The sequence below is a fragment of the Canis lupus genome, chromosome 30 (genome assembly GCF_003254725.2).
Source record: "Canis lupus dingo isolate Sandy chromosome 30, ASM325472v2, whole genome shotgun sequence".
Taxonomy (NCBI): Eukaryota; Metazoa; Chordata; class Mammalia; order Carnivora; family Canidae; genus Canis; species Canis lupus.
The window spans coordinates 22,269,323-22,295,171 of NC_064272.1; the positions used below are offsets into that span (position 1 = coordinate 22,269,323).

The 25,849-nt window shown below is 39.6% G+C and overlaps 1 protein-coding gene across 2 annotated transcripts in view; it reads right to left on the minus strand.

Annotated features, from left to right (window-relative positions):
• ZNF280D (zinc finger protein 280D) overlaps window positions 1-23,150 on the minus strand; it is a 294,058-nt gene extending 270,908 nt beyond the window's left edge. For both annotated transcript variants that reach the window (XM_025472692.3, XM_025472690.3), the window contains exon 1: window positions 22,361-23,150. The gene's annotated coding sequence lies outside the window, so the exon portion shown is untranslated. The remainder of the gene's footprint in view (window positions 1-22,360) is intronic.
• Window positions 23,151-25,849: the final 2,699 nt, after the last annotated feature.

Below are 25,849 nucleotides of genomic sequence, written 5' to 3' on the forward strand. Positions count from 1 at the left end.
AGATTTGGTCAGTCAGGTTTATCCCAGCTTGTCTGTGCTTTTCATTTAGTGGCAGGAAATCTATCAGACCCTATCACTTAGTGGTCAATTAATTTAATGCTTTGGTTCTATTCAAAAACTTTGCTTTGATCCAGTTGTAATCAACATATAAAAGTAAGAAAAAGCAGTCCTGTTTATAAATTCTGAGCATTTTAATGCCTGGCAAATGTGATTTATTCTGTATTTTCCTACTTATATTTTCTATCACTATTAACACTTCACATAGGTATAAATATAAGCTTACATACTCACAAACACACACAATACCCAGCTGAGTGCCAACACTTTTGGAAAGGAAAAAAAGAGACCTGTATAGGGGAACCAATGTGTAAAGCTTCAATGTGTGTATATTACCTGGTGAGTACACATATTTACATAAATATGAAAAATAAAACATGAAAGGAGTAAGGAAAAGAAATAAAGTTCAAGTGACTGAATGGCAGGCTTCAGCGCTACCATGTATGGTTACATGGATTGTCAACTGCACAATCTCAAACTCAAGGATAGCAAGCACTCTGACTACAAGGTGTATGGTGTCCCCTGGAGTTGTGCAACATGGTAGTCTTGGTGGGATTTTTCCTTTCTTTGGGATATACACATTTGGGTTTATAATAAGAACTAGGCTGTAACTACAGCTTCGGATCACAATTAATCTACTCGCATGCTTGGAAGTAACTCGCATGCTTATTTACTCACAAGGGGATAGACAAAGAGGAAAACTAGAAAGGATTGGAAAAAGTATCTATATGGAGGTATCAAGGATAAAATAACAATAGCCAGAAATATTTTGAACATTTGCTACGTGCCAGGAATGGATCAGAGGACTTTGTATATACTACTCTTTTAATCCCTACAGTCATCACAGAAGCAGACACTATTATTATCCACATTTCAGAGATAAAAGAATTGAAGTCCAGAGATGTTAAATAACCTGCCCGAGACCACATAGCAGTAAGTGAGGTAGAAGTAGCAAAGCAAGAGCTGACTGACTCCTCTCCTTCACAAAATTGTGACTATCAGTTGAAAGTCAATTGAAGGCTCCTCTTATTTATTTATTTATTTATTTATTTATTTATTTATTTATGTATTTCTACAGATTTTGTTTATTTAAGAGAGAGAGAGAGAGAGAGCAAAAGCAGGGAGCAGCAGCAGAGGCAGAGGGAGAGAGAGAAGCAGGCTCCCCGCGGTGGAGGGAGCCCAATGCAGGGCTCCATGCAAGGCTCAATCACAGGACCCCAGGATCATGACCTGAGCTGAAGGCAGACACTTAATCAACTGAGCCACCCAGACACTCCACATCTCCTTTCATTTAAATCTCTATTTGCTCTTGCTAAAATAAATGTTTTATGGGGAAAAGCAGTCCCTTAACAAGACTCTCTGTCAGGGTGCCTGGGTGGCTCAGTGGGTTAAGGGTCTCCTTTCAGCTCAGATCAATGCCTCAGGGAGCCTGCTTCTCCCTCTCCCCTCTACTCCCCTTTACTGCTCCAGCCCTGTCCTTCCCATCTCTCTTAAATAAATAAATAAAATCTTAAAAAAAAAAAAAAGACCCTCTGTCTGCAATCATAAAATCAGATTTAAGAATAGGGAAAAAAATAAGTTCCAAATAAATGCTGACACAATGATAATTCTTTAAAATAAGCCACAAAATTGAAATATAAAATGCCAAGGGTTACATTTATATTTAGCACAAAGGCTGAAGGATAAGTATTCTTAACTGATCAGTTAGCGTGTTGTGGAAACTTCTGGCTTTTGGAATGAATAAATAGAAATGTTAGGAGAAGATGAGGAAACATCACAGAGGCACTGATAAAAAAAAAGGGGGGGGGAGCAGTAAATAAACACAGCAGTCACAAGAGCCTCTACAGCGAAAGGAAATGGGAGTGGGGGTGGGGGCAGAGTTACTAATACATAGCACAGGAGGCCTGAAATATTTCTCAAGTGAGTCATTATCCTTTGTATATCTAATTGATTCCTTGTTTCATAACTTCCAAGTATTTGAATTTCTGCACATCCAATTTATTACACAGAATCATATTCACGTTGAAATGACTTCAACTTTGTATGAAATTTAAATTTGAAAAACCAACTTAATGAAATTATGACTTCAAATATAAGAAGAAATTATAATAATTAATCTCTATAAACTATTTGTTCCAACTGTCCCATCCCAATGCAGCTATGTTAAATTATTTGAGCAACTGAAATATTTAGAGCTACAAAGGAAAAATGTAAAGGTAAAGTAATATTTGTAAAATGACCACTAATCAAGCTCTGTCCTGCAGACTACAGGCAAACAGACTATTCTCCAGGTCGTCAAAACGACCCATTTTCTGAGCATGTTTAGAGCTTGCAGAGATCTTCATTTATATCAAAATGTCAGGATTAGAAGACGAAATAATATTTTCAAAATGATCTGTGATGTACATTGTTTTGTCAAATATCTAATCAAGTGGGGGAAACGTGTCAAAGTCAAGAAATGTTAACTTGGCTACAATGGGTAGGATACAGACCTGGCCACCCACTCACCAGCTGCAGGAAATGAATTTAAAGTAAGTTGGTCATCTGCCTCAGGATAAAAAGCAACTGCCAAATATTTTATCCCAATTTGTCAGCCCTGCTCTATTCTAGTGAATTCCATCAATCCAAGGCCAGTCCCACTGTTTGTTCTCTCCAGAACAACAAGCTTAACCAATAGGTTTATTTAAGTCATCTGGTGAATTCTTTTAAATTAAGCCTTGTTTCTAGTGCCACTTGCATTTTGCTTGCATTTATGTAAGCTTCTGCTGCAGCTGCCTGAGAAGAAAAGGAAAGGTGGCTCTTGTGGAGCAGTGAGAAGAGAATACATTTTTAAACTTTCCTTTCTTTCTCCTAAAATTAGTACCTAGCATATGGAATATTCAGCAGGAGGGACAGGCTTGCTGTTTTTCATACCTGCTGCCGAGATGTTTGACATTTTGACTTGCTAAGGGAATAAGACTTTTGAAGCCATTACTGCGGTGTACATGTGCTTGTGCAAGTGCATGTGTGTGTGTGTGGTGCGTGCTCGTGGGCATGCTAAGGACCATCTCAGAGCTCTCTCAGAGGAGAAAGTGCAAGAGACAGAAGCAAAGTTATACAACTGAGAAAAACTAAATACTAGAAAAGAGTGCATTTGCATGTGTTTCATACTATTGAAGAACTATTTCAAATCCCACTAGTGTTAGGGAATAAGAAATTACTTTGTGACTTAAAGAATTCCAGGAATTACACTTTATAATACAATAAGAATACTCTCCAAATATCGTTTGAAGACCCCAATTTAAAGTTCACTGCAGGGGATCCCTGGGTGGCTCAGCGGTTTAGCGCCTGCCTTTGGCCCAGGGCCTGATCCTGAAGACCTGGGATTGAGTCCCACATTGGGCTCCCTGCATGGAGCCTGCTCCTCCCTCTGGCTGTGTCTGTGCCTCTCTCTCTCTCTCTCTCTCTGTCTCTCATGAATAAATAAATAAAATCTTAAAAAAAATAAAGTTCACTGCAATAACTTCCTCCATTGTCTGAAAGGCAACTATTAAATCAGCATTTTACAAACATTAATAAACACAGAGTGCATCATGCATTATTTTAGGCAATAAAGGAAATTTAAAGAAAAAAGTGGAGTTTCAAATTCAAAAGAAAATGAGTAAATATAATACACTAACCTTGGATATGGGCAGTGAGGGAGACAAAAGAGTCTCAGGTTTGATGCATAGGTGAATGGTAGAGTCATTAATGATGTCTGATAAAGACTACTACTTGCTTACCTAATATGCACTCCTTGCTTACCTAATATCCACTCTACCCATTTTCCTACATAATCGACCCCATACAGCATTAAAAGTGACAACATGACCAGCTAAAAACCATATGAAAACTATATTTTCGGGCAGCCACAGTGGCTCAGTGGTTTAGCACCGCCTTGAGCCCAGGGCCTGATCCTGGAGACCTGGGATTGAGTCCCACATCGGGCTCCCTGCATGGAGCCTACTTCTCTCTCTGCCTCTCTCTCTCTCTCTGTGTCTCTCATAAATAAATAAATAAATAAAATCTTAAAAAAAAAAGAAAATTATATTTTCCTGTTTCCACTATATCTAATAAGATATAATGACAAGACAAAAGCAGACACCTTTGGGTGGAGCATCCAATATGTCCCATGCAAAGTACATTGACCCTGCAGGGTGACCACATTTTTTTCTTGGCCTTCCTTCTCTCTGCCTGGGATGTGATGGTTGAGGCACAAGCAGCTAGTTTGTGATCATGAGGTAACTTGAAGATACACATTTCATGCTAAGGATTGTAAAACAAAAAGATGGAATCCTGAAATTGGTGAGTCACTAAGTTAGCCCTGGTTGCCTAATTCTGGAGTTTTATTTTTGACAGAAAAATAAATGTTTATCTTACTTAAGCTTATTCCAGGTCTCTCTTATTAATCATTAATCCTCATTGATATCCCAGTATAGAGAACCAAGTTGCTTGGGGCTTTTTGGTAGGTGGCAGGGTTAGGAGAAAGTTTAGTTTTGAATGTGTTGTATGTGAGGTGCTCACTGCTGGAATGCCCAGACATCACTTGGAAACACAAGGTAGAGACAGAGACTTGGGAGTGCTCCAAGTGGGGAGGCTAATATCCACAGCTTATCATTTCCAGCCAGTGGTTCTTTATTTTCTTCAGATTGTCACTATGGTAAGGACTTTCTAATTTTTTATTTCTGAGCATTTAACTTGCACTTTACCTTGAATGCAAAAAAGGCAATCTTCATTTTGCATGGCCATGCAGAACCTCAAAAATGAGCAGGCAAGCTGAAACTGTGCAAAGTGATCTTCATAATCAATGAAAAAAATTGATTGCTTCATGAACTTTAAAATTTTTGTCAAAACACTAAACTCTCTTGTCTATACAAGTATAGAGGAATGAAAAAATAACAAAGCTATCATTTACTTAGTAAATTGAAATTTAAGGCATCAGGAACATTGAGAATTAAAGTGTTTTATTTGTTTTTCTTAAAGGAGAGCTTTCTTTTTTAATTTTTGAAAAGATTTTATTTATTAGAGAGAGAAAGTGAATGAGAGAGAGAGAAAAAGAGTGGGAGGAGAGGCAGAAGAAGAAGCAAAATCCCTGCAGAGCAGGGAGCCCGGTGTAGGACTTGATCCCAGGGATCATGATCCAAGCTGAAGGCAGACACTTAACCAACTGAGCCACGCAGGTGTCTTGTTTCTTTGTTAAATGCATCAAGAGTAACCTAAACACTACTTGCCTTATTTCTTTCATTCATTCATTCATTCATTCATTCATTCATTCATTCATTCATTCATGAGAGACACAGAGAGAGGCAGAGACACAGGCAGAGGGAGAAGCAGACTCCCTGAAAGGAGCCCGATGTGGGACTTGATGTGGGACTTGATCCCGGACCCCAGGATCATGCCCTGAGCCAAAAGCAGACGCTAATCCGCTGAGCCACCTAGGGATCCCCACTTGCCTTCTTATTGTGTAATTTACAATAGGAAGTAAGGATCTTGTGTTTGCCCTCGTGAATGGTTATACTCTTCCCTAAATTTGGATTAACATCCAACATTTTATCCTTGACATTTGTGTTGTGAAATATCTCCAAAAGTTCTATTAACATTCAGAAGTTCTTGGGGTGTGTGTGTGTGTGTGTGTGTGTGTGTGTGTGTGTGTTACTTCTGGGATATCTTCACCCTTTTTTCACAACCACTTTCCTTCTCTACGTTGGTAACTTCTCCTTCACAAAGTTCTTCTAACTGCGCTTCTAGGGTTTTTCAAGCGGTAGCAGTGCCAACATTCCCACCATCAGCTATTTCTTCTATAATTCCGTTTATGTTCAACGTGAATTTCACTTCCCGCAGTGTGATTTTTGGGTTATTTGCAGTACTGTTGGCCAATTCCTTCTTTTGATTATCCATTTTTATAAAATGTCATGTGAATTTATCACTGGGAGACAAGATTGCAACACAATTACACACTTTTGCTGTGTGTGTATAAAATGAATAACAGATGCAGAGTGACCCATCGCTGACAGACTCTGAAAGAAGTGATTCAATTGGTCACTGATCATAACATGCACGTGTTATTTATGTAGTGATTTGTGGACTGAAGACTCAGCAACAAAGTTTGTAATTATGCAATTACCGAACTCAACCAAATCATAGTAACTGAAATGTGAACTGTGATGTTATAGGGCTGGATTATTTAACTAAACCATGGTAACCAGAAACCATGCATGTCAGAACCATGCAAAGCAAGACCTGTGTGTAATCCAGCTGAGGGGCTGGTGAGCAAAATCTAGATGTGTCTATGCAATATTCATTCTCTTACTTTCATCTCTTCTTTCTCCCCACTTTTTAGCCATTTCATTTCTATTAGTATCACCTCTGGAGAGTGATGAGGATAATTTTCAAGGCATCTTAAATCAGTCAGTTTTGCTAATGATAATTTTGGTTAAATAGCTGAGCTAAAATGGGGGTTTAAAATTATCCTCAATCATATATTTTCTGTCCTATTCTCATATCCTATAACCATGGTCGGCTGAATTAACATTGCTATAATAATGTTCTGTCATAAAGGGCTTTTACCATAACAAATTCTGCTTGCTCAACATCCTGCCAATCAGAATTATCTTTCTATTCATTCATTCGGTAAGTATGTGCTAGGCACTATACCTTGTGCTTGGAATACTTTGCATCACTGAATAAAACAAGCAATAATCCTTGCCCCCGTAATGCTTACATTTTAGTTGGTAGTTGTGAGGGGCTGGAGCATGAGGGGCTGGAGCATGAGCATAATAATGAAGCCTGCTACAGTGCTGCCATGTTGTCAAGCTATGATGATATTATAAATAAGAAAAGACAGATATTCAAGTATACGTTTTTTCTTAACATTTTATTTATTTATTCCAGAGAGAGAGGCAGAGACACAGGCAGAGAGAGAAGCAGGCTTCATGCAGGAGCCTGATGTGGGATTCGATCCCGGGACTCCAGGATCACGCCCTGGGCCAAAGGCACAAGCCCAACCACTGAGCCACCCAGGTGTCCCCAAGTATACGTTTTTAAAAAAGGATAAACAATTTTGGCCAGATGATCAAAATTAATATCAGTAACAAGTGATATTATGGACATCATGTAGTTTCTTTTTTCTTTTTTTAAAGAACTTTATTTATTTTTTTTAAGAAGGAGAGAAAAGGGGGAGAAGAAGAGAGAGAGAGAAGAATCTTAAGCAGGCTCCATGCCCAGCACGGAGCCTGATGCAGGGCTCAATCTCACAACCCGGAGATCATGACCTGAATAGAAATCAAGAGTCAGATGCTTAACCAACTAAGCCACTCAAGCGCCCCTAACATCATGTATCTTAGATAGGATGTCCTAAAATGGGCATAATATCACCATGTGATATTCTGGTCAAATATGTGTGACTTTAATCCAATCATGGTGAAATATTAGAAAAATTCCAAATAATGGGCATTCTATGCAAAAGGAAGTATCCTCCAAAAATGTCAATATCATAAATCCTGAAGGTTTTTTAAAATATCAATTTTAGGGCTCTTTATTGCCAAGAATTGTTTTACCAATATTTTGAAAGATACTATGCCAGCTATCAATTTATTGCCTCTCAGCTCTAAATTCACCCTTAATTCACTTTCTGCCACATCTTCCCCTTACAGTGAGCACAACTAAACTTTATCAGTAGAGACTGTGGGAAGGAATATTGCAGAAAGAAAAGGGTTTCTCCTCCTGGTTCCTGATTGTTGCATTTTGCTTTTTCTAGTTTCTGCTATATCATCTATTAATGGTGCAGGTATGTGGGGAGGAACTTCTGGCTCTGCTCCAACTGTACAACCAAAGTGCACAGTCCCTCAGCAATCTCGTAGACCCTGGCTCAGGCCCAGGCCTACTGGCCAGTGGGCCTCAATTCCCCTTAAGCCTGGCAGCCTTGGCTCACCTTGCACTGCTGAAGGAGACCAGGCAGGATGTTCTTGCAGCAGCCTAAGCAAGATATAATGACATCTTTTAACTAGGGCTATTGAATAGAGATGATGAGAAATGGTTGGTTCCAGATACAATTTGGGATTAGAGCCAATAAAATTTACTGATTGACTGAATGTGGGATGTGAATCTGAGTGAGAAGTCTAGATACTTGTACCAAACAATAGGATAAATGATAGAAGCACAACTTATTGAGAATGAAAAGATTTAAGGAGGTCCATATTTGGGAATTGGGGAAGGCAGATGGAAATCAATTTTTCTATTTTAACCATGTTTAATCTGAAATAACTATTAGACATACAAATAAAGATATTGAATAAGCAGTTCAATATACTAGCCTAGAACTCAGGAAAGAAAACAAGGTTGAACATATACATTAGAATCATCAGCATATAGATGGTTTATTAAGCCATAGCTTAGAATAAGATAACATGAAGTCTAGATAGAGAATAGAAAGAAGGGGAAAGAAAGAGGAAGGCAACAGAGGGGAGAGGAAGGGAGAGGGTTTTGGCAAAAATATAGAGTAAGCCTGGGAGAGAGAGTAAACGAACCATTGGCTGTTTGTCATGGTGTTTTGGTAAGAAACTTTCTAAGGCTATCAGTATAAACAATACCAGTTTAACACTAATATTAGCTCTAGACCTCTGAGGGCTCCTTTTTTCAAATCTTATTGATTGCACTAATCTCTTCCTTCAAACCAATCATCGCACTATTATACTAAAACACTTGGAACTGTACTTTCCTCCATTTATTTCAGCTATTGGTGTGTCAGCAAATTGGAAAGCACTGATGGGAACTGATGACATTTGAAACATTTTTATTTTCAGGCATTTATACCATTTTTATTACCATTTGAATTCCAGGTCTTGCTCCAACAAACTCAATTTTACCTGAACATTAAGTAAATGCAAATCAGCCTGGGAATCGTGAGAATGGATAGGGTTAGAGTTCTCATGGTTGTGACGTTCCTGGCTAAAGCTGAGCTCTATACGATATCACTTGCCCTACCTTGCTTCTCTCAACACTAAGCATACATTAATGGAATTCCTTGCCTTGCTCTGGCTTCTTCATATTATTTATCACTACCTGACATCCTGTTATGTAACTTATTTCCTTATCTGTTTACCGTCTGTCCACCCTCATTCCCATGTAGAATAAAAATTCCACAAACTCACAGACTTTGTTTTATTCATTCCTGCCCTGGATTCTGTCCTTGGACCAGTGGCACATAATGTGAGCCCAATATTTGTTGAACAAATGAACTTATCAGAAATTAGCTTGGGTTAAAATAGAAAAAAATTGTGTAAAAATGAGCTCACTTCCTCCTCAAAATTAAAGGAGCTATATTATATAATGAATAAAACTATGGTAAAAAAAATGCACAAAGTACACGAATGTTAGGACAAGTTCTTTTTTTTTTTTAAGAATTTATTTATTTATTTATTCATTCATGAGAGACACAGAGAGAGTGAGAGAGAGGCAGAGACACAGGCAGAGGGAGAAGTAGGCTCCATGCAGGGAGCCCGATGTGGGACTCGATCCCGGGTCTCCAGGATCATGCCCTGGGCTGAAGGCAGAGCTAAACTGCTGAGCCACCCGGGCTGCCCCTGAGCCACCCAGGCTGCCCTGTTAGGACAAGTTCTAACAAAGTTTTTTAAAAGAAAGTAGGCACATCAGGAGTCTTCATTCAGTTAGCAGGTTACTCAGGCCTTGGTCATTCATACTCTCTGAAACTGGACAATGTGAAAGGGAATTGTCTCTTTCTTTGTTTATATTTGTGTGAGAGCAGCAAAAGAGAACAAACATAGTGGGGGAACATCTGAAGGTTGGCTTTAGAGGCACCAGATTAGGAGCTACACAGACATCTCAGAGCCATCATTCATTCATCCATTCATTATGTACCTCTCTCTTTCTTCCTCTCCCATTCTCTCCTGTGTTCTGGTTCTCCTCAACCCACTAAAACACCCACCCCAATCCTAATTTGCCTTCAAAACAGTATGCCTGGACAGCCCAGGTGGCTCAGTGGTTTAGCACTGCCTTAGGCCCAGGGCGTGATCCTGGACCTGGGATCGAGTCCCACGTCGGGCTCCCTGCATGGAGCCCGCTTTTCCCTCTGCCTGTGTCTCTGCCTCTCTTTCTCTCTCTCTCTCTCTCTCTGTCTCTCATGAATAAATAAATAGAATCTTAAAAAAAAAAAAAAAACAGTATACCTTTTCCAGATCAGATGATCTAACCAATACACAAAATTCTGAAGTCTATTAAGCATATTGACTTATTGTCTGTTGTGCACATTGCCCTTTTTTCCCCTAATATGCTGTCTTTTGACTTTGTTTAATTGGTTCCAGCACCGAGATTAGTACTACATAACATGTTAGTTCCTGTTTCTCCCCTTAAGACACACTAGATTAAGGGGCACCTGGATGGCCCAGTTGGTCAAGTGTCTGACTCTTGATTTTGGCTCTGGTCATGATCTCAGGGTCGTGAGGTCCAGTCCAGCATCAGGCTCTGTGCTGGGCGTGGAGCCTGCTTGAGATTCTCTCTTTCTCCCTCTACATCTCCATCTCTAAAATAAGTAAATAAAATCTTAAAAAAAAAAAAAAAAAAGACATATAGATTAAACATCTTCTTCAGGGAACCCTGGGTGGCGCAGCGGTTTATCGCCTGCCTTTGGCCCAGGGCGCGATCCTGGAGACCTGGGATCGAATCCCACGTCAGGCTCCCAGTGTATGGAGCCTGCTTCTCCCTCTGCCTATGTCTCTGCCTCTCTCTCTCTCTCTCTCTGTGACTATCATAAATAAATTTAAAAAAAAATTTAAACATCTTCTTCAGACCCAGCTCAGTACTAGGCACTGGAGATACAAAAATTAACAACACAATCTTTCCTTCAATGGGCTGATACTCCTGCCAGGATGATTGCCCTGCTAGTGCTGATGCAAATGAAGTTATTGTGGTTTTACCTCCTGAGCCTTCCTTCCTTCCTTCCCTGTCTCCTGGATCCAGGGGAAAGTAGAGGCTTGTTCACTTCTGTCAATTCTCATAAATATTAGCATAGTTTTCTAAATTTTATAATTACCTTATTGTACAGTTTGCATTGACCATAGATTTTGTGTACAGATATCTTCAAGGGTTGAATGTATAACTTCTTTTTCAAAAAGACTGAAAGTAAAAAAAAAAAAAAAAAAAGACTGAAAGTCTGACTACAATCCTGTCACAGTGGCCTAGTTTCAGTTTTTGGAACATTCCAAGCTTCTTCTTCAAAGCCTTATTAATGTTCTTAGTATGAGCCTCTCTGCCTGGAATGCTGTCCTCTTGGCTCTTAGGCATAGTCAGATTCTCCAATATGAAGCCATCATATCCATTCTACATAACAGCAACTGCTACCACTATTTGTTTCCTTTGTGACATTTAACATTATTTATGGTTATTTTGATTACTTGCTTTTATGTTTACTGTTTTCCTCACTAAACTATGAGTCAAATCTTTTCATGTTCATAGCTATATTCCTAATGTATAGCAGAGTATCTGGCCCATAATAGTTGAGTAAATATTTGTCAAATGACTGGTTAAGTAATGAGGAAGACAGCAAAAAAGGGGAGGAAAGATAAAAAAAAAATAGACCTGCACAATTCTCAATTATCTTGCTCTTCTTCTGAACTCTTGAAGGGTCTACTGTCTATTACTCTTCAAAACCCTTTTCTTGCATATCTCCTAAAATAATGTATTTAAGTAATATATGCCCTCATACACGTTTAAGTTGATATCTGTAATTTTATATGTTTAAATAAATGCAAACAATAAATGTTCTATGTATTATAAATAGTAGCATTTAAAATAAATTATACAATATTCTTTGAAATATATCCAATGGGACATAAAATACAATAAAGATCTGATATCTACCACTACCCATTTTTAAAAGACACAAAGATTCAGACATACCACTCCTACACATCAGATGGAAAGTAGTATAGAGGGCCCCCACAAGACATATACAAAAGTATTCACAGCAACTTTAATCCATAATAACCAAAAACTGAAGAAAAACCAACTGTTCCTTAGCAATAGAAAGGCTAAGTAAATTATGGTACATACATACATACATATATATACACTGGGATATTATGTAGCAATGATTTTCCAACTCTTTGGTCTCAGGACTTCTTTATACTCCTAAAATTTATTGATAACACCAGATTTTTAAAAATCTATTAGGGCATTTCTATCAACATGTGTCATGTTAAAAATTAGGACTGAGAAATTTTTTATTTTATTTTTTTATTTTTTATTTTTTATTTTTATTTTTATTTATTTTTGAGAAATTTTTAAAAGTTTATTAACCTATCTTTAAAATAACAATAATGACATGGATAAACCCCGAAGAAGTTATGCTAAGTGAAAGCAGTCAGACAAACACACACACAAATATTGTATGATTTCACTTATAGGAGGTACCTAGAATAGTCAAATTCACAGAGACAGAAAAGAAAATGGTGGTTGCCAAGGGCTTGGAAGAAGGGCAAACAGAGAGTTTTTAATGTGTAAAGAGTTATAGTTTGGGAACAGAAAAAATTCTACAGAATAGTGGTGATAATTGCATAACAATGTGAATATACTTAAGGTTACTTACCTACACATCTAAAAGTAGTTAAAATGGTGAATTTTGTTATGTATATCTTACCAAATTAAAAATAACAATAACAAAACCATTACATGTTAAGGTGCATATTTTTATGTATGACTATATCTTCTAAATAAAATTAGTAAGAAGTAGTAGTAGTATTTTTAAATATTGGCAAACCTTTTAACAGTCTGGCTTATAGAAGACAATTGAATTTAATATCAGCTTCTATTTCAATCTTTCACAATGTTCTTGTGTTCTTTTGTTGAAGTATATGAAGAAAATCTGGCCTTGCAAAAATATATAGCAGAAAAGAGATTATTTTAATACTTTTCAGAAAATTCTGTCTTCTTTAATATTACATCAAAACTTGATAAGTGGTAGTTTTTTAAAATACTGGTTCACTGGGAATCCCTGGGTGGCTCAGCGGTTTAGCGCCTGCCTTTGGCCCAGGGCGCGATTCTGGAGTCCCAGGATCGAGTCCCGCATCAGGCTCCCAGCATGGAGCCAGCTTCTCCCTCCTCCTGTGTCTCTGCCTCTCTCTCTATGTCTGTCATAAATAAATAAATAAATAAATAAATAAATAAATAAATAAATCTTTAAAAAAAATACTGGTTCACTAATATATGCAGATCTTCAAAATACTCACACACTGTATGTCAGAAAAATCACATTTGTTAATATCACCATGAATCTCAACAGAAAACTTGTGACTGGGGAGCCCTGGTGGCGCAGTGTTTTAGTGCCGCCTACAGCCCGGGGTTTGATCCTGGGGACCCTGGATCGAGTCTCACATCGGGCTCCCTGCATGGAGCTTGCTTCTCCCTCTGCCTGTGCCTCTGCCCCTCTCTATCTCTCTGTGTGTCTCTATGAATAAATAAATAAAATCTTAAAAAAAAAGAAAAAGAAAAAGAAAACTTGCGACTTACTAGGAAGAAGTTGAGCCCAGGATAGTGAATATAAATTTTCCAAAATCTGATTTTTGCTTGAAAATGCATTTTATCAATGTCAACAAATATAGTCAGCTGTTTGCCTTAAAGTAACAGGCTCATTCCATTTTTTTAAATAAAATATCTGTCACATACTTTAGTCTGAGTAATCCTAGTTTGTCCTTGTTCTTTTCAAGTAAAAATGGTGTTCTGTGAAAAAACCAACCAGTTCAGTTCACAATTCAATTGCACAGGTGCTTTTTCTTGAGAGAATCATCATACTCCTATATGCAGCACAAATATTTCATGTGTACTTCACGTTTCATCACAAATAATATTAAGACATGTACTAGTCTCAACAACCTATGGAGGGAAGGAAGCTTCTTCAATCTAATAAAAGACTATGAATCACTTATTCCTAATATCATAACTAATGATAAAAAACTGTGTTGTCTCTTCCAAGGCTGAAAACAAGGCAAGGATGTTTCCTTTATTGCTTCTACTCAACAATGCATCCAAGAATCTAGCCAGTGCAATAAGACAAGAAAAGGAAATAAAAAGCACATAGATTGAACAAAAAAGAAACTGTCGTTATTCACAGATGACATATACATAAAAATATCAGAAATATCTACAAAAAAGCTGCTAGAATTAATAAGTGGATTTATCAAGTTCCTAGGATATAAAATCAGTATAAAAACATATGCAATTAACAACTGGAAATTGAAGTGTAAACAAAACAATTTTCAAAAAATATAAAATACTGGGACACCTGGATGGCTCAGTGGTTGAGCGTCTGCCTTTGGCTCAGGTCCTGATCCTGACATCCTGGGACTGAGTCCCACATCAGGCTCCCCTCAGGGTACCTGCTTCTCACTCTGCCTATGTCTCTGCCTCTCTTTCTGTGTCTCTCATGAATAAATAAAATATTTAAATATATATACAAAATACTTAATAACTCCAACAAAATTTATTCAAGATTTCCATCCTGAAAATTGCAATATATTCATCAGAGAAATTTAAAAAGATGTAAATAAACAGAGAGAGATACCATTCATGGGTCTAAAGATTTAATTTTGTAAAGGTGACAATTTTCCCCCAATTTTTAAAAAGATTTTATTTATTTATTCATGAGAGACACACAGAGAGAGAGAGAGAGAGAGAGAGAGAGAGGCAGAGACACAAGAAGAGGGAGAAGCGGGCTCCATGCAGAAAGTCCAATGCGGGACTCGATCCCGGGACTCCGGGATCACGCCCTGAGCCAAAGACAGATGCTGCTGAGCCACCCAGGCGCCCCTCCCCAAACAAATTTATAGATTTAGCGCACCCTCAATCAAAATCCCATTCTTTTTTTTTTAAAGATTTTATTTATTTATTTATTTATTTGACAGAGAGAAATTGAGAGCACAAGCATGGGGAGCAGCAGGCAGAGGGAGAGGGAGAATCAGGCTCCCCACAGAGCAGAGAGCCTGATGCAGGGCACAATCAGCCTGATGCTGGGATCATGACCTGAGCCAAAGGAGACACTTAACCATCTGAGCCACCCAGGCACCCCGAAGTCTCAGTCTTTTTGTAAAACAAGCCAATTTTAAGCCTTACATGGTAAAGCCAAGCATCCAGAATAACCGAACAACTTTTGAATTCTTTTCCTCTTGAGATCTTTAAAATGGGTATGACTATTTAAACCAAGAGTTTAAAACAAATTGGCTGTCAACATAGATCCCACAGACATTAGAAGAATAATAAGACAATACTATAAACAATATTATGACAACAATTTCAACAACAGAGATGAAAAAGACAAATATCTTGAAATTTAACATATACCAAAATAGGCACAAAGAAAAGCAGAAAATCTAAACAAACCTACATCCAATAAACAAATTTAATTTTTATGAAAAACTTTACCCCAAAGAAAACTTCAAGGTCAGACAGTTTCACTGGTGAAAACACCTAAGTTACACACATGATTTTCAGATAAGAGTGGAGGAAAGAATACTATCCAACTCATTTTATAAGGCCAATAGTTATGGGCTGAATTGTGTCCCACTCCTCCTCAAAAACTCATATGTTGAAGTCTCAACTCTTAGTATTTCAGAATATAACCACATTTGGAAATAAGGTCTTTATTATGGTGATTAAAACCATTCTGTTAGAATCTTAATCTAATATGACTAGTGTCCCTATAAGAGGAGAAAGATCATCAGGGGCATGTGATTGCACAGAGAAAGGCCATGTGAAGACACAGTAAGAAGACTGCCATCTACAAGCCAAGGATAGAGGCCTTAAGAGAAACCAAACCTGTCAACAACTTGATCTTGGACTTAAAGTATCCACAACTGTGAAAAAATAAGTTCTGTTGTTTCAGCCCAGTCCATGATATTTTGTCACAGCAGCCTTAGGAGACACCAACATAAGCTAAATATCAAAACCTGACAAAGATGGTATAAAAAAAATTACAGACTAAGATCCTTCATGGAGATAGAAGCAAAATCCTTAACAAAACACTAGCAAATCAAATGTAGCAAATCACCATACATAAAAAGAATAACATTTCAAGATTCAATAAGATTTATCTGAGAAATGCAAGATTAGTTTAAGAATTTAAATCCAATCAATGTAATTCACTATCACAATGTAATTCACTAAAAAAGAAAACCAATATGATCATGTCAATAGATACAGAAAATGCATTTGCTACAATCCAACATTCATTCCTGATAAGAACTTTTAACAAAGCAGAAATAGTAGAGAACTTCCTTAAATGAACAAATGGCATCTATAAAACACCTACAGCAATAAATAAATAAATAAATAAATAAATAAATAAATAAATAAATAAAATATCTACAGCATAATTAGTGGTAAAGACTAAATTGTTTTCCCCTAAATGGGAACAAAACAAACATGCCATTATCACTACTTGTATTCAACATTATACCAGAAGTCCTAGTCACTGTAAAAGGAAAAAGAAAAGGAAATAAATGTCGTTAAGATAAAAAAAAACAAAGGGGTGACTTCATGGCTCAGTTGGTTGAGTATCTGCCTTTGACTGAGATCATGATCTCAGGGTCCTGGAATGGAGCTCCTTTCAGGCTCCCTGCTCCATGGGGAGCCTGCTTCTCAATCTCCTTCCCCCCCCACACCATGTTCTGTCTCTCTGTCTCTGTTGCTATCTCTGTATATCTCAAATAAATAAATAAATCTAAAAACAAAAAATCAAAAAGGAAGAATATTGTCCCTATATGCAAATTACTTGATTATTAATGTAAAAAATCCCAATGATTCTAGAAAACAATCATTAGAACCCATAAGTAAATTTAGCAAGGTCACAGGATACAGGGTTCATATATAAGAATCTGTTTAAAGCAAACATTAGGGCAGCCTGGGTGGCTCAGCACTTTAGCGCTGCCTTCAGTCCAGGGCCTGATCCTGGAGACCGGGGATCGAGTCCCATGTGGGGCTCCCTGCGTGGAGCCTACTTCTCCCTCTGCCTGTGTCCTGCCTCTCTCTCTCTCTCCCTCCCTGTGTGTCTCATGAATAAATAAATAAAATCTTTTTTAAAAAAATTTTAAAAAAGCAAACATTAAACATATATCATTATATACTAACAGCAAACTATTATAAAATGTAATTCAAAAATCCACTGTTTACAGTAGCACACACAAAAAAATAAAATAATTATGAATAAATCTAACAAAGGATCCTTTTTAAAACATTTTATTTATTTACTCATGAGAGTCACAGAGAGAGAGACAGAGACATAGGCAGAGAGAGAAGCAGGCTTCTCACAGGGATCATGCCCTGAGCTAAAGGCAGATAGACGCTCAACCGCTGAGCCACCCAGGCATCCCTAACAAAAGATCTTTATATTAGAAACTACAAAAGATAGTTGAAAGAAATTAAAGAATACCTACATAGAGAAATATACTATGTTCATGGATCAGATAATTCAATATTAACATAACAATTCTCCTCTGATACTGTGGTATTATTAAAGGATAGATATATAGATCAATGAAATTGAATACAAAGTCTAGAAAGAGACCAATAAATATATAGTCAATTTGACAAAAGTGCCAAGGTGATTCAATGGAGAAAGAGTCATTTTGGCAATAAGTATTGCTGTAGCAATTGGACACTGGACAGCCATATTAAGAAACAAACAAACAAAAAAGGACTATTGATCCTAAAGTCATGCCCTATGCATAAATTAAGTTGAATTGGGTCATAGTCCTACTCATAAAATCTAAAACTATAAAACTTTTGGAAAAGAACTTTAGAGAACATATTTGTGTCCTCAAGGTAGGCAAAGATATTTCAGAGAAGACACAAAAAGTATGGACTTAAAGGGAAAAAAATTCCATGCTAAAGTGTCAGCAGTTTTAACCATCATTGCTTTTGCAAAACAAATTAAAACATCAGTGCACAGAAAAAAGCAGATAAATAAAATCCTAAAGTATTATTCCAACCATTGTGACTCATGGACCCCCCCCCTAAAAATTCTCAGGCAATCCCCCCACAAGGATTCTCAGACCACACTTTGAGAATAGCTATTTTGCAGTAATTAAAAAGAATGAACTGTGGTGTATGCAACAATGGATGCATCATACAGACATAAAGTTGAACAAAAGAAGCCTGACACAAAGGAGAGCATACTGTATAATTCAATTTATACAATGTGCAAGAACAGGCTAAAGTACTCTATGGCATGAGAAGTCAGAATAATGGTTATCTCTGGGATGGGGAAAGGAGATTAAGAAAGTTCATAGTGGGAAAGGGGATCATCTGTATCTTTTTTTAAGATCTTATTTATTTATTAATGAGAGACACAGAGTGAGAGGGAAAGAGAGAGGCAGAGACACAGGCAGAGGGAGAAGCAGGCTCCATGCAGGGACCCCAACATGGGACTCGATTCTGTGTCTCCAGGATCATGCCCTGGACTGAAGGCAGTGCTAAACCGCTGAGCCACCCGGGCTGCCCTATATCTTGATTTAAGTGGTGGTTTGTATATTTTTTACTGTATGGATGTTATACCTCAATAAAAATATAAAAAGAATTTTATAAATAAGTTCTTAATCTTTAACAGTTTTATATATTTTCCCCCTTGAATTTATATTTCAATTCTTTTTCCCTTAAGAATATTATTCTAATGAAATATGTTTCTATATTTAAGTCTTTTACTAAGCATACTTCACTAACTAAACACAACAAAACCATAGGCATATTCTCAAGACAGTCAATTTTAGGGAAGAAGCCATAATGAAGCTGAGGATCTGAGAATTCTAGCTTGAGGATGATGGACCATAACATTGTTTTGGCATTTCATACCTTTATTGTTAAATACCTTTCATTCTATACTGGCTTATTTCACTAGAAAGTTTCTTAAAGGCAGGGGTGCATCTTGGATCTTCCATAACCCAAGATCTGACACATAGTAGGTGGCTCACTGATTCATTTTTTCATTCATTCATGCAACAAAAATTTCTTCAACATTTTATTTATGTTTAAGGCTTGCTAGTCTCTCTGCCTATAATGATGAGTGCTCAATAGGTTCCCATTGATAATTATCAGCTACATTTCAGAAAGAGTGTAATTCTCTTTTCTCCCAAATTCCAAGTATAGGTGCACTACCTATCTTATTAACCCTGCTGTAAAAATGAGGACACGAAGACACTGAGATTAATTAACTGACTCGCTTAGGGTCATGCATTTCATCATGAGTCAACTGAAGATTGAAATCCTTACAGGTTCTTTTCTGGACTGAGGTGCTAAGGGAATTCATTCAGATTGACTAGAGTTCATATTTCATTTAAATGCTCTAATTTCATTTCTGCTACATCCACCTTCTTTGACTTGTATTTTAGGACCTGCAGTCTGAATTGGTTTACTTCTACTTCAGTCTCTGTCAAGATAAATTAGACACTGAGGGTCCTTGACACCATCTGAAGTAGAAGTGCTATTAGTTGAAAATACATAAGCAGTTTTATATTTCAACATAGTATAGAAATTCTTTGCAAAACCTCTTTTCTACTAAAAATGAAAGTGGGTATAATAAACATAGGTGAATTTTGAAAATGTTTAAAAAATTAAAATTTGATTTTACTATACATCCTCAGGTAAGCATAGCCAAAGGAAGGCAGATTAATAATAAATATTTTTATCTCCTGTCAATGCATCTAGAAGCCATTCTGTTGAATAAGATCTGGCAGGTTCCTGACTGTGAAGAGAGATAGGGTAACAACTCTGATGATACATAAACTTGTATCAGATACAGCCTCTATTTTTTGCTGTAATCATCCATCCATAGCCTAGACTACTCAGCCGACAAGACAAGTTATTAATAAAATGTACTATACCACAAGTGCATTGCCCTACATGGTGTTTATCTTGTTGGAAAGTGTAATTGTCTGAAACAATGGCCTCTGTGAAAAGATATGTTATGAGCTGTGTAAAGATCAAAATAATTTCAACTAATAGTGGGAGCTGTTTGTGAAGAATTAAAACATAGATTATGCTGCATAGAGTTAACAGCTCAGCCTTGCTTTTAAGGTCCCTGTGAGATAGCCTTGAATTTCATGCCATATCTTGTGAAGAAACAAAGATCCTCCACCAGAATGTAAACTCATCCAAGGCAGAGAATTCTGACTTTTTCGTCAACGTCTCCCTAGCACATAGTGTAGTCCTTGAAAAAAAAATCAACATTTAATGCATGCTGAGAAAAAAAAAATGAATGAATGTGAGTATAGTAAAGAAATGGAAAAGTTCCAGGTCCAAGCCAAGCCAATACCAGTTTTCCACCAGGTTGTGACTCAGAAAAGTAGAGTGGGATCCAGACTCCTAGAGACTAGTATTAGTGGAAAGGGTGAGGGTAAAATGGAAGCAGTCTGAAGTCAAGTAGCTGAGGATACCAAATGGCATTCCCATTGTGCTGGGGCAGATAGAGAAACCCTAGGTATAGAAAAAGGTAAAGCTTGTCCTTGGTCCCTACCTCTCCTGCCCCAGCCCGACTGGATAGGATCTGAACAAGTTCTTGGCATCTTTCAATCTAGATTCTTCTGGCACAACAAAAGGAGCTTCAGATCTCTTATTCTCACTGGTGGAATGCTAGGTTGGGACAGCCTGCAGGTAACAGCATGTGGCTTAGGGACCACTGTGAGGCGCTAAGACAATTGGCAAGGTCTTAGGGAGGTAGATGGAGTGCCAGATCCTCAAATAGAGCTGCATTACCTCTCCACTGAGATAGTAAAAAAAGAATATGAAGGAAGATAGAAAAACTTAAGACATGATGAAGGAGAGTAGATACAGAAATATTTTGAAGTCGAGGAAAGGATAGTTGAAGGAACCTGCTGAGGCCTAAACCACAGCCACTTTCTCTTGTATTTTTCTGAGGCAAAATTTGATGTTTGGATTATATCCTCCCACAAGCTCACAGAAAGTGATTTCTCTCCCCACCATGAGGGGTAAAGTATGTTTGGCATCATCCTTTTTTTTTTTTTTTTTTTTTTTAACAAGCAGTTAGTTTAGGATGTGTATGTGACACAAGGGGACTGCCCAGTGGGACTCAGTTCTGTTAGAGGCCTCTAGAAAGGGCTATCCTTCCTTTATTATGAGAAAGAGAGAGACAAAGAAAGACAGAAGGAGGTGGGAGACAACATCCCCTTCTTTGCACGATGCCCTTACTGCATCAGATGCCAAAAATACAGGAGCTATGGTGCAGCCTTGAAGGGAGATGGGAGGAGACAGTATCATCTGAGGATGGCAGAGCAGAAAGAAGAAATTCCCCTGGGTCCTCGATAACATCCTTGAGTTACTCAATTAACCAATAAAGGAACCACTTTCCTTCAAACCTCCTATTTTATGAGATAACAAGTTCCTTATCTTTCAAAAGCCACCGTGAATCAAGTTTTCTGTTGCTTGCACTTCTGTCGATAGCTTGATCTTTACTTGTAAAGGTGAGTGTGTGTGTTTGAATGTGAAATATGGGATGTGAAAGCCTGAAACTGATATTTCAGCTTTCCCTATAGCCTCTCTCCATCCTCTTCTCCACCCCCCATCCCTTCCCCTATCCCTTCCTACTGGACTCGGAGGAGGGCCAGGAGACACCAGACTGGATGCAGAAGGACCTCCCTTTTTATCAAGATTTAGTCTTTCCTAGCTGAAGCTCAGTGTTGTGCTCCTTCTTCACTAAGGACATGTTCTGTCCCAGGAAGCTCCTCAGTCACTCCAGGAAACAGGCTTGGGGGCGCGGGGGCATCAGTTCCACAGATGTACCCAGAGATATCTGAATCCCAAGCCACAGCTTAGGCTCAAATGAGGAGCCCCAACGCCAGCATCATTCTGTATCTACAGCTAGCAATTCTTCGTGGCCCTTGAACACAAGAGGAGAATAAAAATGGCCAAGACTTAGGGATGGGAATTGGCACAGACATGGGAGAAGGTCTGAGAATGCAGGAAATGGCATGGTTTTACCAGATTATAAGTCTTCTGAAGACCACTTAGCACCCAGCACAGAACACCGCAGCTACAGAGCTGGTCTCCCCACACATGTATTAAATTTAATTGAAATGACCCGTTGGCAGGCTGAAGGTCAAACGGCTTCCTTTCACAGTCTTCTGCTCAGAGAATGCCTTTCAACCATCACCACCACCACCACCACCACCACCTTCCCCCTCAAAACAAAACCTTCAATGTCTTCACCTCTGTTATCTATGTTTTATAATATACTTCGAGACAGGCAGCAGTAAGAATAGTTTTAACTTACCAGGAGGAAACGAAGACACAAAGAGATGATTTGAGTTGGCCACGGTCCCAGAGGGCATCCGTGGCAGAACTAGGATGGTCTCTAAGTCCCTGGGGGCTCTCAGGCCATTGTTCTGATGTCCCTGTGTGTAATTGTTTTGATAGCAATTTCCCTGGTTCTCTCTCACTAGCCTGCTAATCACGCATGTCAATCACATTCAGGACGGCCACAGGCCTAAGGGTCAGTCAGCCACGGTCTCAGGAGGACGTAATTCAAAAGGAAAAACAAGACACAATAGCGCACTTTCTCCTTCAAGCATGTATGTCAGCTGTGGCCTCATAAGTCTGGCCGTGTGTGCAGGACAGAGGGTTGCTTTTGCTTTTTTTTTTTTTTTTTTGGTCTCTTCCCGATGGAGAAAGGCTGTCTGGAGGGCTCTGACCACAGCAGAAAACCCAGTGAGCGACCCACCAGGGTTAAGATCCTCTTACTAGAGAACACTCAAGGAGCCTGCAAGAGTCCTGCACCCGCTCTCTGCAAAGACTCAGGAGGGACGTCCTCTTTCTTCCTCCTCAGGGAGTCTCTGTGGCCTCGCTCCATCTGTCAGGCAAGGCCGGACGGTGGGGCAGGCGTGGGAGCCTGGACGCACACGCTAGCGCCCTTCCCCTACGGCCCACTCGGCCTGCTTTTCCTCATTTCACTTTCACTTCAGAGCGCAGCAGCCGCGGCCCAGAGGACGGCGAGGTCCAGGCCTGCACCGGGCCGGGGCCGCGAGGCGAGGCGCGCGTGCGGCCCACAGGGCGCGGCGCGCAGGGGAGCGTGCGCGGGGCGGAGGCTGCTCGCGTGAGGCGCGGGTCCCGGAATGTGCGTGTGCGCGGCCCTCGAGCACCGCCCGCGCGGCGCCGATTGGCCGGGGGCGCGCGGCGGGGGAAGCCCTTGGCTAATCTCCTGCCACTCAGCCCGCTCGACGTCGGCGCCGGGGCCGCGGCGCGGCGCGCGGAAGGACAAATAGTCCCCGCGGCGGCGCCGCGCGCCCCTCCACAGCTCTGCTCGCCCCGCCCGGGGCTGCCGGGGCCCCGGAGGCCCGGGCGGCGGGGGAGGGGCGGTCTCCGCGGCTGCTCGACCCCCCGCTCCCCTCCTGGCGGCCCGATGAGTGGATGGCGCTCCCTCGGGAAAAGTAATTGGATTCCCGGCTCCCTGCAGCCCGGATCAGCGGAAATCGGAGGCTGAGCCTGCAGGTTGCCGGGAGTGGGTGGGGGAGAAGAGAGGCCGGGGAGCAGCCGCCTGGGAAGGAAACTTGGTGAAAGCCGCGCTCCGCCCTGACGTGTCGGCGTGCTTGTTCCTGCACAGGCCGCGGCGGAGAACTGGGCGGTGAGGAAGGACCCACGGAGACTACCCCTGGGGCCCCTTCCCTCCCGGCAGGTGACTCTTGCCCCTCCAAGTTGTCATCATTCTGAGAGTCACCTGGTTGCTGCTCTCCGGGAAGAGAAATAATCTGGAGCGTTTGAGTCTTTGAGCCACCGCCAGCCTCGTTTTTCTCTCAGAGCTCTCCTTGGAGCTAATGGAGAAAGAGCCCTGTCTGGGATTGGAGATCACTCTTGTTAACCGGGTAACTCCGGAGAAAATTACCTCCTCGCCAAAATCATCCGGGAAAGTATCTCAGGCCCTTGCTTCAGCAGTAGCGAACTTCCCTAAATTCTCTTTCCTCTGGGGAGATGGAGCAGAAGTGGGAGACTTCAGCAGAGTTTTTTGGCTGAAAGGAGAGGAACGTGCTAGGAATTTAAGTGACTAACTCGTCCCTCCTGCGAGTGTTTTTTCATCTTACTGTACTTCTTCACTCCTTCATCTCCAAACAAGCTTTTATTGGGGGCTTTCTATGTGCCATTCTCTGTTGTATTCACCAAGGACACAAACGTGAATAAAACAAGTCCTTGCACTCATGGAACCTCGTTATAGTTCAGACAGTACATGGACAAACAAATAGATATACGGTATATTGTCGTGGAGCGATGAATGCCATGAGGACAAATAGCAGAAGGACAGACAGAGATACAGGCGAGAGTAGCATAGTTTTTAATACTTCAGGTAAATTGATCTAGAAAGGCCTCTTTGATGAAGTTAGGTTCTAACGGTGGCCTGAATGAAATGAGAGAGAAAGCCAAGCAAATGCCAGAGGGAGAGGAACTTTCCAGGCAGAGAAAAGAACAAGTGAAAGGCTTTCAGTGTTGGGTGAGCTTTAATTAGTGGGAAACAAGGAAGCCAACATGAATGCTATGCAATGAGCAGGAAAACAGTTGGAGATGGTCCTTCTGACTTCCTTATTCCTCTGTTCCCATCTAACGTGTCAGAACAATCATTCTAAATCTTCACCTTTAGTTCATCTCTCTTTGTGCATCAGTAATTTCATGGCTATATTTTCTATTCCATTCCATTTAAATTCTTTTGACTGATAGTCAAGCTCTTGCCCCAACCTAGTTCCATCTTAACCTGTGGACCATATTTCAATCTACTCCTTTAGTTCTAGTTAAGTCTGTCTCAAGTATATTCATGTTCATTTATTCTTGCATATTTTTGTTTATGCATCTCTCCTCACACAACTTAGTATTGATTCAGTAAGGATGTAGGGACATAAAATACAACTCACATTGGCTTAAATAGAAGAAGGAATTTATTGGCTCACATAAGTGAATAGTTCGAGATAGTTTTGTTAGACATCGCTTGGCTGAAGAGTTCAAATTATGTCATCAAGATGTGGATCCTTCCTGATATGTTACCTCTTTTCTCTGCTGTTGGCTTCATTCTCAAGCTCCACAAATGAAAAACCAGCAACTCTAGGTCACACTATCCTCACTACCAGCAAAGGTCAAGAGCCCATTCCTAAACCAATCACTGTTGCCAGAAAAAGAGATGCTCAGGTTGGCCTGGACTGATTGACAAGCCTATCCCAAAAGTTGAGTCTATCAGTAACACATGAATGGCACAAGAAGGTGATTTTAGGAAAAGAGGAACGGTGGATATGTCTTGGGTAATGAAACACACCCCTGTTCTTCTCCTGATGTCCTGAAACATTCTTCCACTACAATGCCTTCAAAAATGTTTATGCCTAGTCAATGCAATAATATTATTTGCTACCAAAAGTATACTCACTTCCTCCCCAAAGAGAGATGATCCAAATTCTCATGTAGTTACTGAAGATAACTCCCGAGTCCAGGACAGCAGGATAATAAGCATGTTTCTCTATTATACAGTAGTATGGTTCCTCAAGGTCTAGTAACCTAAAGCTACAAGATAAAATTAGCTACAAAATACTTAATACATAATGACAGAAAAGAACAACTACAACGGAAACTCATATTCAGAAAAATGACTAATGGCAAACACATAGTGGTCTTTGATTCATAGCATATATCATGCTGGACAGAAACACCAAGGCTTCTTACAATGAGAGAGGAGAAAGTTCTTTGATCAACACATCTGGCTGCCATATGTTCAACTATTGGAGAATCTCTCATC